The sequence below is a fragment of the Empidonax traillii genome, unplaced genomic scaffold, assembly GCF_003031625.1.
Source record: "Empidonax traillii isolate 1590-97213 ecotype Southwest subspecies unplaced genomic scaffold, ASM303162v1 scaffold165:size1224784, whole genome shotgun sequence".
Lineage (NCBI taxonomy): Eukaryota > Metazoa > Chordata > Aves > Passeriformes > Tyrannidae > Empidonax > Empidonax traillii.
The window spans coordinates 757,647-767,100 of NW_020955358.1; the positions used below are offsets into that span (position 1 = coordinate 757,647).

Below are 9,454 nucleotides of genomic sequence, written 5' to 3' on the forward strand. Positions count from 1 at the left end.
CTTTTTGTTGTTTTCCATTTCTAAATGTATGCTTTGATCCCCTTAGTCTTGCTGGTAGAGCAGTCGCCTCACACATACAGTCTCTCTTTGAAGCCTTCCAACAGTGCCAAGAAAGAAGCAGGCTATGGCAGCAGGCTCAGTGTTCTCCGGTTATGCAACAGATTAGATCATTATCAACAAAACTGGATGCCTCCAGCAGAGAACAGAAATGGGGAATTTGAGAGCAAGTTTTTCTTTTCTTTTTGAATTAAGGACAGCTGTTTGGTCAGTTTGAAAGGAGAAAAAAGTTACCTGTAATTAAGAGGTGGTCATATCAGAGAAGATTACGCTTTGGTGAAAAGCTCTACAGCAAATATTACTGCCATATTTATCATTCAGTTCTGCTCCTTCCTTGGCAGGAAAGTTTTCCCATTCGTTGTGTAATGCGAAAGAAATATTTGGCTCAAACTAATGCCAATAATTTAAGAAGCCTGATTTAGCCATGTGGATTTCATTCCCAACAGATGAGTGACCACATGCCAACAGGATGCAAGAGAAGAGTCTGGGTTCTCACATACCTGCAGAGAGAACCCATTCATCTTACCTACAATGTGTTAGTTTGCCCACAGTCTGTGCATGTGGATATCCTACACATCTGTCACACATTTCTGCCTTCCCTTGTTGCTCCAACAACTTTGAAATCATCAAATAAAGATACTTCAGTTCAGAATTTCACTTCAGTTAAAGGATACAGTATCTACTCATTGCTCAAGGAGTGAAGATAGAGATTTTGAGTCTTCATGTACAACAGAAAAATACACACTTTAATTTCTTAAGGAAATGTCTTGTATAGCTTCATCTTACAGATCATTGGGGAAGAAGTGTTTCACTGCATGAAACAAATCCCTTGAGTCAAGTTCTGGCAACAAATGTAGAGTGAGAAGGAGAGACTATAGAATATCAAACAGATTAAACTATTTATTGTTTGTATATAAGAATTCAGTTACTGAAGCTAACAAATGTATGCAAATAAAACCAAAAGGCTTTGAGAATCCTAACCAAAAGCTCTTACAGCTTCTACAGAATACATTAAGAGTATTTAGATATTGGATATAGGAAAAAACTAAGTACAAAACAGTTTAACGTAGAAAAAACCATATGGTTGCTCTTAGAAAGAGAAAATACTCTTATAGTGCTTTAATGTGTTAATTCTAGATTATAATATATTTGTAAACTTAGAAAGCACTACTGAAGTTGAGCTTTGCTTTTCAAGTTTCCACAAAATTAGCACTGAAAATGTTGTGTGTCTGGTTATATTACAAGATAAATGTAACACTAAAAATAATATTACCCAATAAAATAAGGACTATTAAGTATGGCAGGAGTTACATGACCAGTGTAATTTGTGCACAAATGAATATTATCATTATACCGTCAGTAGCTTAAAGAAAATCTGGAAATCAAAAGCTCTGTGCCTGGGGCTTTATTTGCAGGAGATATTTTTCATACATGAGACAACTTTTTTTTTAATATATCCTAATCATCTGGAAACTATTAAGTCAAAGAAATCCTGAGCATAATAATGAGCTCCTAGTACTTACTTGTTACTGTCCTTGTTTGTTATAAACACTGAAGAATCAGAAAGCCACGGCCCACTCTCTCTCTTAGGCAGTCATACAATACTTTATTGTACGATGTGACTCTTTAGAAGCACAAACCTAAATAAAATCAGGTGTTTAGCTGGACTGCTTCATCTCTATCTTTATTCAAAAGTCAACAATAATTAAAAACCACGTATGAAATAAATAACTGGCAATTCCCCAAATCATGCCAGAAGAAAAATCATTGATGAGTCAAGCTCGTCTGTAAGTGGGGCACAAAGTATGATTCATAAGTCATTGCTTCAGGTTTAATTCTTGAGAGAGAAAAAGCTCCATCAACAATGTAATACAGAAACTCAAACTCCGATTACAAAAACGTAACAATAAATTCACTGTGTCTCTTCAGTTCTGAATAATTGTTATGTATGTTCACCACAAGGGTATAAAGCCACGACTAGTAACCTTCAGCCACTCCTGAAGGAAGTGAAATCTTGCAGAGGAGAGTGAGCATGTCCAACTGCATTCCTAAGTTGTCTTCTGCACAGCTGTGGAGCACAAGCTCCGGTGTCCACCAACTGGGCAAAGGGAATAAGACCTTTATGGCACAACTCAGTCATTGCCAATATTAAATCTATAAAAGCACCTGAGATTCAGTAGAGCTGCTTAATTTGCCCCCCCCCGCCTTTTTTTTTCAAATGTAATGTTTAGGTAAATTGGACTATAAAAAAAGATGAGTCCAATGAGATTACAGCAGAGAACTAAGAGGTGCAAGAACGATCATCACTGCCACTTTAGGACAACAGATCAGATACTAAGCACTATGCCAAAAATTACTTCTGGGCCTCAGCTTTTATAGCAAATTGGGTTTTCAAGTACATTCCCTGTCCTCTGCTCTGCATATTTATCTCATTTTTTTCTTTCCAATCCAACCCAAGTAATTCCATTTTAAGCCCAAAGGATATTTATCACAAGACTATTTTTAATATTTAAAGTATGGCAGAAAAAATAAAGAGAACTAAATCTACAAAGAAACAAAAAATAAAGATCCAAGGGCCTTTTTCATTAAGGAGGAAATAAAATAATAAAAGCAACTAAGAAAACTCCTCCTTCTAAACCCTGTATGACCTTGCTGTTCAATCACATCCTTCAAACTGACCACCGAAAGAAATGTAAAGTAATCTTCGTTTTCCCACATCTCTCATCACAAGCCAAATGACAGCTCTGACACTGGAAACAGACTGGCAAAATATTTTATTTAACCTCAGTTATGAAAATTATGAGAAATAAAAGAAAAACTAAAAAGCCATGCTGCTGTGGGGCTCTTTATCATACATCATACCTGTACTGTAGAAAACATGCAGTGAGATTAAATTTCTAAAATGTAGCTGGATTTAAATGTATGCCACTTCACTTACATTTTAAATTAACAGGCCTTTAAAGAAAGATTATCAAAGATGTGAAGACAGAACAAGTGAGCACGACCTTGAGTTTTCCCTTCATATTTGGTGGCATTTCCTCTTTAGTATTTTTAAATCATCAAAGCAGTAAGCACTAACAGGGACACTAGCGAACACAACATGCATTTAAACAGGGTGATGAAAATTACTTGAATGAATGTCTTTCGGTTTAAGTGCTCATTTACATTCCCTTCAGGAGTAATATATTAGCAATGTCACTGCTATGAACAAGTAAGTGACATATCAGTAACGACCATTTATTAATAAATACTTCACTCATTCCATGAGGTTAATCTTCATGTGCACCCATGAGGCAGGAAATTATAGTCAGTATTTCCCATGGGGAACCTAAAGTCATGTTATAGACTGTCCTAGTCCACGCAGTGATTCAGGTGTCAAATCCAGAAGTAATAAACCATAAGAAACCCTGCCCCCTGATCCCACTTTCTAATCACCGAATTTTTGCCATCTGATGAAGAAAACTGTAAGGATGATACTGTCTTGTCATAACTGAAATGTAAAACACTTACTAAAAGCTGTTAAAAGCTTAAAGATAAACTTGCCATTAAAATAGAAAACAAAAAAAAAACCTTCAAGATTTATCAGCTGGTTTCCTCTTCATCTTCCAAGGATGTATGCATGATAACTGTTACAGAGTTACTGCTCCCTCAGATTAACACAGATCTTTATTTGGAATAAAGATCTTTTATAAGGAAATTGAGAATATTTTCTCTGTCTAAATTTACTGACTTCTCTTTACCTGGCTCCTAGTTCACAGATACTCCCCAGAATGTGAACAGAATGGTTATGAGGAGATACTGCTACTGTTGCCAAGAAAAGGAAGAGAAATATTGACTTTGGAGGAAAAAAAAAAAGGAAAAAAAAAAAAAAAAGAAAAATGTTTTGCTGCACAACACAAATTTACTACTAATTTCCCTAGTTTGCTTCTAATAAAATTAATAAAGCAATGAGTAGGTAGACTATCTTCTACTTCTGCAAGAGCGTAGTGGTTGCCTTCAGAAAGGGAAATGTCTTCTGATACTCACAAATTGGAGGAGAATTACAAAAGTAGGATTTAATCCATATGCTAAATGCGTAGTTCCAGCTCATCTATATTAGCTCAGTAAATGTTTCAAAGCTGACCAGGACACTGTCTTACAGAACTTCCTTTTAAAACTAGCAAGAATTGTATGAATAAATCCCTTAAACAAGCTTTCAGATCTCCACCCATGAATTAAAAAAAAAAAATTTGGCTGCAAATCCTGAAAGACTTCAAGGGCTCTGGAATTTCACCAGAAATACCCACAACATCTACATTTACTGTGTGCAGAAAAGCATTTCTGTTATCACCCAGAACCCAGGAGGTGAGAACTCGAGAAATAGTGAAGTTCTAATGAATTTTTAAAAGTCAGTTAGGAGCTCTGCATAGAGACTTGAGCAAGTTCAGGGTTTTGTGCAGACTTCTTCCATCTCAATTGTCAACTGCTTGCTCAAATGTATTGATGAGGAAATCCTCAGAGCATGCAGCAGCAGCAGCAGCCCGCTGCAGGAGCATCATTAGGAAACTTAAAAAAAAAAAAAAACTTCGGTGCCTGAATAGTTCTTTCCTTTCCTCAAGTTCCTTAAGATAAAAGGAAATTAATGTGACAGGTTCTGGGGAGCACAGGCAATGCAGCTTTCCTATACTATCACACCCCAGAACACCCATTTGCTCATTTCTCAGTTGACTGAAGACCAGCTTCTTCCAGTACAGCTGCTTCCTCCTACAGGGAACGTTCATTTCCACTGCTGCTCTAACAATTAGAAAACAACACTTACCACTCTAAGTACTACAGGCCTTTATACCACAGTATAGACACACAGTATCACCATCATAAATTCATCTCCACCATAAATTTCCAACTTAAAAGGCCGTACAGAGGTCAGTCTTCACAAAGTCTGAACACAGCTCTCATAGCATATTCTTCTGTAAGAGCTGGGCCAATACAAATGTTATTAAAAGCAAAGGAATAGGGTCTGGAATAGCAATAGAAACATATATAGAGGTTATGAAAACCAAACAAGCAAATGTCACTCTTGAAACAAAATATTAATTTAACTGTCTTCCACGTAGGCAAAAAAAGCAACAAGTAACATATTCCTTGATAAAAAATACTTCTTGTAAACCTGGAAGCAAGACAAAACGGAAAAAACAGGATTAACTCCTCATGACGAGCTTCAAATAACTTGAATTCTGAATCCTCACCTTGTTTTGTGGGGAGTTTCACTAAGCACAACAGGTGTGTGCTTTGTGAAAGGGTGTTTATAGGATCAAGACTCAGTAGCTGAGCCATTATTTTACTTGTGCTCAGGAATCACTCCAAAGCAAACATGAGAGAGTAGTGCTTAATACAGCAACACATGTTCAAAATTAATCAAATGCATAATCAGTTTTAAGCAATGAAATTTTGGACTTAAATGAATTTCAGAGGTCACCAAAGTTCAGCTCTACCCTTAGGTTGATCACCTAGATTTCTTTATTGCCTCTCTACTCATCAGTAGTGATGGACAGGTAACCTCAAAGTCACTATCACACAGCTCAAGAGACAAATTTTTCCTTCAAAAGTAAGTATTTCCAGAATGAATTTTAAATCATATATATTATTGAAAGTACAAAAAAGCCAACAACAGAGGAAGTCCTTGCTTTTCTGCCCTAAATATAACACTTTTCCACAATGGGATATGTTTGCTCACATGTAAGAAAGGACAATGAAAGTGGAGGTCTCTACCACTTCCACATCCATGTGCACAACAAAATAGGATCCAACAAATCTTATCTCCTAAAACAAATGTTCTGGAATCTCACATTCATTTCCCCATCACAGGAGTCAAAATTATTTTCAGCTTTTAAACAAAAAATTATCTAATGTTTATGAATGTGTACAACATTTTTAAAGATGGTACCAAGACTGTAAATCATCATCTTTTAAATTTTTGCTTTAAAACTAATTCTTATATTTTTCCATAATACTTCTTACTATGTAGATACATAGTTTCTCTTGTGTCAATCTCAGTAGGCCAGTATTTGATACGACTTTCTCCCAAAGCAAGCCAATCACAAAAAAAAAGAAAGATGCATGTGTCCATGATGCTTTATTTTATCTTCATTTATGAATAATTCCTAAAATTTGAGCAATCCACCATAAGAAAAGAAACAACCTCTAACAACAAGAATTTAATCTACCCAAATTCTTCCAGAAGGGTCTCCAGAGTACAGGACAGCCTAGCGTATCATGCAGCAGACTCCAAACCACTGAAGCAAGCGCAAGCTAGATCGGAAGAGTTAAATAAAGCAGCTAAAATTCAGCAGCACTGTAAGCTATTCCAGACTACGGTTACTATAACCTACACTGGGTGTCCTCTGCATAAGCACCAGTGTGACTTTGTGGACTGCTGAGACTCAGTCTGTTGCAACTGGCATAAGTTGCCACAGGCGAGTAATCACAAGAAACTGACCTTGGCAAAAGCACATTTTACACTTCACTGCTGTTCAACTGTGTTATACTAAAGAGAGAGCAAGTGAGCACAAGCAGAAGGGGGAGGGAGAGAGAACAAAGGGGGATAGACAGCATAAAAGTGAACGCAGCCATTTTCAGCTTTACCTGCATTTTTAAGAGAGGTACATCACACCTCCAGCACACGACCTACACATGGTTACATCAACTCTGCATGGTATCATTTTAAACCATCTGAGTCTGAGGGGATTTTTTGGGGAGGAGGAGGAGAAAGAAAGGAGACTAAATACTAAATTAGAAATTAGTATCTAAAAATAATTCTCCCTACATGGAGGGGGGGGGGGAGTATAGAAAACAATTACAGCTTCACACTTTCCTACCACTGGTTTACCGCATACATGAGGATTTTTAAATTGTTCTTTCCTCCTGTTCAGCTACACCTGTTGAGAGTACATTTTTGAAGCAGCAGCAACTAATAAAGCCTAAATATATTCCATGAGGTGTGAAGCATGATGTCTTCGTCCTGATTTTTAAAGTTTCAGCTCAACCTTACCTTCAGAATCACTCTCAATTGCCCAGCAGCAATTTGCATGAACTAGTACAGGAAAATGCCCACCAGCGCACATACAGTTGTGACTGGCCTTTCTCAATCATCTTTGGTCTCCATTGGTTTGGATCAGATATTTCCTGCTAAATATTTTTCTTAGTTTCTGCATTACTTTTCTTTGGTACTGATTACTGTATCTCCAAAGAAACAGGACCTGGCAGAACAAGATGGCACAGGATCCCATCATTAGTGCTAACCCACATCCTGCCCAGATTTCACAGCAAGCTTAACACAAGGATCTAACTTTGCAGGTTTGCTGGGTTTCCAGGACATTTGTTGGTTGAAGCAAAACATGAACAAACTTCATACAAGTTCCAAAATACCAAATCACTCTCCACTTGGGAAGTGTACAAGGTATGCAACCCTAGACAAAAATAAAATGAAACTACCTACATGCATTTTACATCTGCTTCCTTACCACTCTTACTTAGGTCAGTGACCCAAGGACTCCAAGCAGCTGTTCTTCCAGATCTCGAAGTTTGCTTTTCTCCTATGCAGACAGTTTCTCTATTCCTCATCTGGTTCCAGGATTAACTTAAAAGACTGCTACAAAAGCCAGTCTTTGTGCTTTTCAAACATCCAAGCCTTTCACATCTCTTCTCTTCACAAAGTCTTCCCTCTTCTATTAAAACTTCTCTTTCTCCATTTCAGTCCTCTAAATGTCATTACTAGCAGTAAGCAGGAGTGGTCTTTTTTGGACACAGCCATGTTGTTCCTTTGAACCATTCCCACCTGACAGAGTCTCATCACGGTTTCCTGACCTCCACTGTCACTGGCCAGGGAGATGCAAGACTCAGCCCTGACAGCAGATGGCCAATTAACACACACTGACGTTCAGCAATCCAACAATGATAGGATCACACTCAGCCTATAAATTATGAAAGCAGCAATTCTATGAAGCATGACCTAAAATTTCAAGGGACTGAAGTATTTCTGAGTCTGAACTTTAGATCTGGGTCAAAAAGCTGTGAATCTGTAGAATTTTAATCATCTTATCAGATTGTAGTTCTCTCTCACACAAATCTATGATGTCTGGAAGGCCCACAGGCATGTTTCCTGACACCAAGGTAGGATTCTGTCTCAGAGGGCAAGACGGGCCACCAAAACACTCACTGCTTCTGTGCAGTATGTAAGAAACTCTACAAGGGTCTAGACAGAGAGCAAACTGATGTCGGTCACATTTTTCTAACGGCGCACTTGAGCACAGAATAGAATTATTAAAATTTTTATTTACTAAGTCTTATAATAATTAGAAAAAGATAAAACTGAAAAAGCACACTAGTTCTGTAGCAATTACTGTGGGCCTCCAGGTTGGCCATGCCATGGTCATCATTTCTCACAATGATGCACAGCAAAAGGAAGAAAATGGCGACAAAAAATTAAGATACCTGAAAGGTACTTACATCCACAGGAAGAGTGAATCTTTGTTTATGCTAGCCCAAAAATAAGCATATCTTTATACTACACAGGAGCACCCTCAGCTGAAAGCAAGAATTTGACATCTCTTACTTCTTCAATGCATATCCTGAATAGTTTACTGAATTAGTCTCTGTCTTTGCAGCTCCTTCTGTCTCTCTCAAACTACATTGCATTTTAAATGTATGTGTCAATCTATGCTGCTTAAGCCATTTGACTTAATAGTTCACTGACTAGGATCTCATTTTCAAGTAATTCTTCTCATGAGGCAGAACAGAAACATTAATTGGGTCTTCCACATCCATGCAAGTAATTACCAATATGCTGGCTACTGGAGGCATCTCATTTCTCTCCCTTCTTCCTTCTCCACCTCCTTCACCTAAGAATTGCTTGAAACAAGTGTATTTCCACAAAATACACAAGGGTTGACAAGTCAAAATCTTCCAACATCTAAAAATTACTAGAAAGGTTTAGTTACAGCTACAAATATGGATATGTATCTATACAAACACATCAACATCTAAAATATGTAAACAAAAGATCATGATGTTGTGGTACAGTATGGCTGAAATGCTATTAGAATGTGATTAATTTGACCAAACTATCCCTCTACTGGCAAAAGATTAGCTTGTTTGAACCACATTTACCTTTCTCGAAGTGTTTCAGAAAGAAGTCTTGTCTAGTTTAAATTCATCCAATACAACACAATGATATCCTTGAAGTCCAGAGAGTCAGAGGATTCCTCCTTTTCCTTCTAGTTGTGAATATTGAGTGTGATCTACAATAAAAAGAAAGTGGGGGGAAAGTTTGGTAGGTAATTCTTTATCTTCTCAGTGGGTCAGTATTTTCAAAACCCTTACTGAACACAGCCCTGACTCCAGAAATTCATTCAATCAATCA

At 37.3% G+C, this 9,454-nt stretch overlaps 1 protein-coding gene across 2 annotated transcripts in view; it reads right to left on the minus strand.

Annotated features, from left to right (window-relative positions):
• Window positions 1-9,454, minus strand: part of LDLRAD4 (low density lipoprotein receptor class A domain containing 4) — a 276,972-nt gene that overhangs the window by 223,186 nt on the left and 44,332 nt on the right. For both annotated transcript variants that reach the window (XM_027885364.1, XM_027885363.1), the window contains one exon: window positions 9,202-9,332. The gene's annotated coding sequence lies outside the window, so the exon portion shown is untranslated. Of the gene's footprint in view, window positions 1-9,201; window positions 9,333-9,454 lie in introns of those variants that run through there.